The 6,008-nt window shown below is 43.6% G+C and overlaps 1 long non-coding RNA gene across 2 annotated transcripts in view; it reads left to right on the forward strand.

Moving 5' to 3' along the window:
• LOC125486387 overlaps nucleotides 1-3,987 on the forward strand; it is an 8,214-nt gene extending 4,227 nt beyond the window's left edge. For both annotated transcript variants that reach the window (XR_007265068.1, XR_007265069.1), the window contains one exon: nucleotides 3,168-3,987. This is a non-coding gene — a long non-coding RNA (uncharacterized LOC125486387). The remainder of the gene's footprint in view (nucleotides 1-3,167) is intronic.
• Nucleotides 3,988-6,008: the final 2,021 nt, after the last annotated feature.

The following is a 6,008-nucleotide window of genomic DNA, read 5'->3' on the forward strand; positions in this document are numbered from 1 at the left end:
CGAGCCCAGTGTGGGAAAGAGATTGAGCCCTGTGTGGGAGAGAGATCGAGCTTAGTGCGGGGGAGAGATTGAGCCCAGTGCGAACAGAGATCAAGCCCAGTGTGGGAGAGAGCTTGAGTCCAGTGTGGGAGAGAGATCGAACCCAGTGCGGGAGAGAGATCGAGCCCTCCTGGGGAAAACTCAGCATGGAGCGACTGCAGGCCCATGGCCAAAGAAGGACTTTAATTTGGAACTTTTAACTTCATTTCTTATTTACTACTTTATACTGAGATGAATTGTAATGCTGAACTTTCAACTTATTTCTTTTTCCACTTCTTACTGAAGATTTTGTACCTAGGTACCTTGCACGTAAGATGGTGTTACGAATGGCAACATTATAAACTTTTCACTGTACTCCTGTACCCCTATACTTGAGTACATGTGACAATAAAACCTCATTCTAAACACCCAAGTCAATTGAATGCTCAAAGTGTTTACAAAACATGTTTTCCTTCCTCAGCCTTTTAATTTCCCATTGTCTGTAATATCTCGTCATTATCTCTACAAGCTGAACTCCACCAGGAAATGAATATAGCTGTGATACTTGGGGATACTCGTCAACCAGCTCTGTCATGATTTTAGAAAGAATTGAAGTAAAGTCTTGGCTGCTATTGGATGCACATTATTTTTTAACCACTGAACTCTAATTTATTCCCTTCATTTTAAAGAGTCTTATATATCTGATACAGATTATGCTCCTGTTCTGATATTACAAATTTTACACAATGTTCCAGCGCACTTACAGCCATACCTTATGCACTTCCTTTCAAACAACTAAATCCAATAAGAAAATTAAAACAACCCGAACTGAATATCCTTGTGATCAGATTTGTGCCTGTCATACTAGTCATGGTATGAAGTGTTGGGCTGAGGTGGACAAAGTCAGAAGTTTCACAACACTAGGTTATAGTCCAAGAGGTTTATTTAAAATCACAAGCTTTCGGTGTGCTGCTGCTTCAGCAGATTAAATGTTCTTCTGCTGAAGGAGCATCGCTCCAAAAGCTTGTGATTTTAAATAAACCTGTTGGACTTTTTTTTTTCATATAATCCCTACAGTGTGGAAACAGGCCCTTTGGCCCAACAAATCCACACTGAACCACAAAGCACCCCACCCAGACCCATTCCCCTATTACCCACCTAATCTACACATCCCTGAACATTGGGGGCAATTTAGCATAGCCAATCCACCTAGCCTGCACATCTTTGGACTGTGGTAGGAAACTGGAGCACCTGAAGGAAACCCACACAGACATGGACAGAATGTGCAAACTCCACACAAACAGCTGCCTGAGGGTGGAACTGAACTCAGGTCCCTGGTGCTGTGAGGCTGCAGTGCTAACCACTGAGTCCCCGTGTCACCCTAAGTAGTATATAACCTGGTGTCATGAGACTTCAGACTTTGTCATATTAGTCACCACTTGTTTCTGTGTAGTGAACGGAGATGCAGTCAAACAAATAAAAATGAAAATCTAATCTGTCCAATAATGAGGAGTCAAAAACTAGTTTAAATGGAAGTCTACAGGCAGAGATACAGACCAAGAAAACCTTCCACATCAAACAGATGTTCACCTGCACATCTGTTAATGTGGTATACTGTATCCGCTGTTCCCGATGTGGCCTCCTCTACATTGGGGAAACCAAGCGGAGACTTGGGGGCCGCTTTGCGGAACACCTACACTCGGTTCGCGACAAACGTCTGCACCTCCCAGTCGTGAACCACTTCAACTCCCCCTCCCACTCCTTGGACAACATGTCCATCCTGGGCCTCCTTCAGTGCCACAACGCTGCCACCCGAAGGTTATAGGAACAGCACCTCATATTTCGCTTGGGAACTCTGCAGCCCAATGGTATCAATGTGGATCTCACAAGCTTCAAAATCTCCCCTCCCCCTACCGCATCCCAAAACCAGCCCAGCTTTTCCCCACCTCCCTAACCTGTCCATCCTTTCTCCCACCTCAACTCCAACCCCCACCCCCATCTCCTACCTACCAGCCTCGTTCCCGCCTCCTTGACCTGTCTGTCTTCCCTGGACTGACCTATCCCCTCCCTAACTCCCCACCTACACTCACCTTTACTGGCTCCATCCCCACCTCTTTGACCTATCTGTCTCCTCTCCACCTATCTTCTCCTCTATCCATCTTCTATCTGCCTCCCCTCTGTCTCTATTTATTTCAGAATCCCCTTCCCCTCCCCCATTTCTGAAGAAGGGTCCAGACCTGAAACGTCAGCTTTCCTGCTCTTCTGATGCTGCTTGGCTTGCTGTGTTCATCCAGCTCTACACCTTGTTTTATCAGAGATACAGATTTTTTTTTTGTCTGTTAATACTGGTATAGCATTGTTGCAGTAATTAAAGATTTGAACCATCACTGGTTATGGACCCTTTTATGAGTGAACAATGTCAAATGTAGTGGTAGGCGAAAGGTATCACTTTACTTCCAGAGGAGCTGTGATGTCATGGTGATGACAAGGATACACAATTTTTGGATACACTGGAGACTTCACATTGAATATGCAAAATTAGATTCTGCTGAACGTCAACCATTTATAGAGTCATACAGTCATACAGCATGAAAAAAGACTCTCCTCTTCAACCAGTGCACGCTGACATTAATCCCAAGCTAAACTAGTCTCACCTGCCTGTGTTGTGGCCTATTTCCCTCCTATTCATGAACGTACCCAAATATCTTTTAAACATTGTAACTGTACCTGCATTCAACACTTGCACTAGCACTTCATCCCAAACATGAACCACTCTCTGTGTAACAAAGTTACCCCTCATGTCCTTTTTAAAATCTTTCTCCTCTCACTTTAAAAGTATACCCCCTTGTTTTGGACTCCCCTACCCTAGGGAAAACACCCTTGTCATTCATCTTATCTACACCCCTCATGATTTTATAAACCTCAATAATATCACCCTTAAAACCCCTAAGCTCCAGAGGAAAAAGTCCCAGTCTTTCCAATCTATTTTTATATGTCAAACCCTCTATTCCTGGCAACATCATGGTAAATCTTTTCTGAACCTTTTCCAGTTTAATAATATGCTTCTTCTTAGTATTTGACTTGAGACAAAGTATTAGTGAGCTCAAGGATTTTTTTACATGCTCAGGAGATTGTTTTCTTCTTTTCAGAATGCTGTTAACAGCAAGATAAATTACAACGTCTGCCAATGAAGAATCCTAATACAAGATACAAGAGTATGCAATCTATTGAATTATTGTTGACTTTGATGCACTTCAGCTACTGGAAGTACAAATCAGAGATTCTGCCTGGAAGTTTGTTGCCCATCATTTGCAACAGCTAAAATTTTTAGCAGTGTGCCTTGAGTTTGTTTGAGGAGACAAACTAACAGTGTGGATTCAAAATGTTCACTCTGCTTTCTTCCCACAGATGCTGCCAGACCTGTTGAGATTTGTTAGAAATTTCTGTTGTTGCTGTAGGAGAATAGTAGGACCCATTCGGGACCATAAATGTAATCTATGTGTGGACCTGGAAGATATGGAATACTGTTCTCAATGAATACTTTGTGTAGGTCTTCACCATAGTAAAGGATGACACATCAAGGTGGAGGACTATGAAATATTCGAAGAAATTAACATCTGTAGAGAAGAGGTACAGGTAGGTTTCACAGCCTTAAAACTGTATATATGTACAGGCCCCATTGAGGGAGGTAAAGGAGGAGATATCAACAATTCTGGCAACAATTTTCAAATCGTCTCTAGGTACAAGAGAGGTGACAGAGAACTGAAGGACTGCTAATGTTGTTCCATTATTAAAACCAGGAGGAAGGGATAGACGAGACAATTACAGGCTAATCACTCTAACATTGATGTTAGGGAAGACATCAAAAAGAATAATGAGGGATATAATATACCTGTACTTGGAGAGACATGGATTTTTGTGGCTGGTTGGCTCGCCAAGCTGGCTCGTTGTTTCACAGACTTTTCATTACCCTGCTGGGTAACATCATCAATGCAGCCTCCAATGAAGCGCTGTTGTGTTTTCCCACCTGGTGTTTAAACTCTGTTGTCCGTTGAGCTGGATTACCTCACTTCCAGTTTCCCTTTGCAGTGTTGTATATATAGGGTCTAGCTCTATGTGTTTGTTGATGGTCTTCTTAGTGTAGAACCAGGCCTCTAGGAATTCCCGTGCTTGTCTCTGCTTGGCCTGTCCCAAGATCAGGACAACAGCGCTTCATCAGAGGCTGTACTAATGGTGTTACCCAGCAGGGTAATGAAACGTTTGTGGAACAACGAACCAGCTCGGCGAGCGAACCAACCACTACATCCACAACCCGAGTTACAAATCTACTCTAAAACCTTAGAGGCATGGATTTATTAAGGATAGTCAGCATGGATTTGTTAAGGGAAGGTCATGTGTGACCAATTCAATTAAATTTTTTGAGGGGGCCACCAGGACTGTTGATGAGGCTAATTCACAATTGCTGTAGTCTACATAGATCCAAACTTGGCTGGGAGGCAGAAAACAGAGGATGATGGTTGAGGGATGGTTCTGTGACTGGAATTATGTTTCCAGTGGGGTTCTGCAGGGCTCAGTGTCGGTGCCCTTGCTGTTTGTGATGTACGCTAACGATTTGGACTTAAATGTGAAGAATATGATAAACAGACTTGTGGATGTCACAAAAAAGTGGTAAGATGATAAATTTTGAGGAAAAACGGCAGGAGCACATCAATAGACTGATCAGACGGGCAGAGCACTGGCAAATGGAAGTTAATCCAGAAATGTGTGAGGTAATGCACTTGGGAAGAAAAGGCAACGGATTACACTGTGAATGGTAGGATTTTAAATGTAATGAAGATCTAAGGACATAGTGCACCACAGACCTTTGAAAATAGCAGGGCAGTTAGGTAAGTTTTTAAGAAAGCATATGTGATTTTTGCCTTTGTTAGCTGAGCTAGAGAATACAAGGTCAAAGAGATTATGTTGACACAGTATAAAATGTTAGTTATTCAGCTCAATGCTTGCTCCAAAGGAGCTCCATGTCGAACACCACGCATCAACACCTCATGGCATAGTCCACGGGCACTGGCCACACCTATCCCATGTCTACAGAAATTGGCATCTGATATGTACCAGCTTCTAAGAACCCTCATGGCACATCTCCATTTACAACACACTCCTTCAATTCAATGCTGCAGTTAGGGCTATACCAGCAAGTATCATTGTAATCCTGCAGCAAGGATTAGGGATATGCTCAGGGACATGCACCCAGCTCCTGGGATAGACCAGCATCAACATCTGGGCTCTTTGCTTGCTGTCACGGAGCTCACTCTGAGACTTACCTGGATGCTCACACTATTCCTGTCTTACCTTTCATTGGATTTTATCACTTTACCCCCTCAACCAGAGATATCTATCAGGCTCATATTACTTCTGTCTTTCTTTGGAATTTAGTATGGACACATAGGAAGAAAACCTGCCTTGGTTCTCAACAGGCCGATGTCAAGATAAGCAGAGTAGCTTTTGACAAGGAGCTCCTGACGCAGTAAGCTATGGGCAGCCCCGGTACCAATCCAGGGGGTTTCAAAATGGAAAGCCAGCACTTGGCACAGAGTCAGGATGCTGTCTACATAAGGGGTCAAGAGCTGAATGTTGGACATGCCACTATCCACCTGGAGTCTTTCTGCCTTATAGTGGCTGCTTTCTTCCTGGACTATGAGGGAGATGCCCAGCAGCACCTCCATGTCCATGCCCTGTCACAAAGTGATGCCCTGTATTCCACGTCAGGGGCCAATTTCAGGATGCCAGCAGGTTAGCTCCGGAGTGACAGTGTTCATCTGGGTACACAACAGGCTTTTAAAGATGGCACAAGCACTAGGGAATGTGGTGAATTCCAGGATGACTGCTGAGTAGCAAGCCGTTCTGAAAATGCTATGTGGCAAAATAGTGCTGGAATCAGATATGACGGGGTCAACGTTAATGAGATGGGTTTGGTAGGATATGGTGACAGA

The sequence above is a fragment of the Rhincodon typus genome, chromosome 28, assembly GCF_021869965.1.
Source record: "Rhincodon typus isolate 14 chromosome 28, sRhiTyp1.1, whole genome shotgun sequence".
Lineage (NCBI taxonomy): Eukaryota > Metazoa > Chordata > Chondrichthyes > Orectolobiformes > Rhincodontidae > Rhincodon > Rhincodon typus.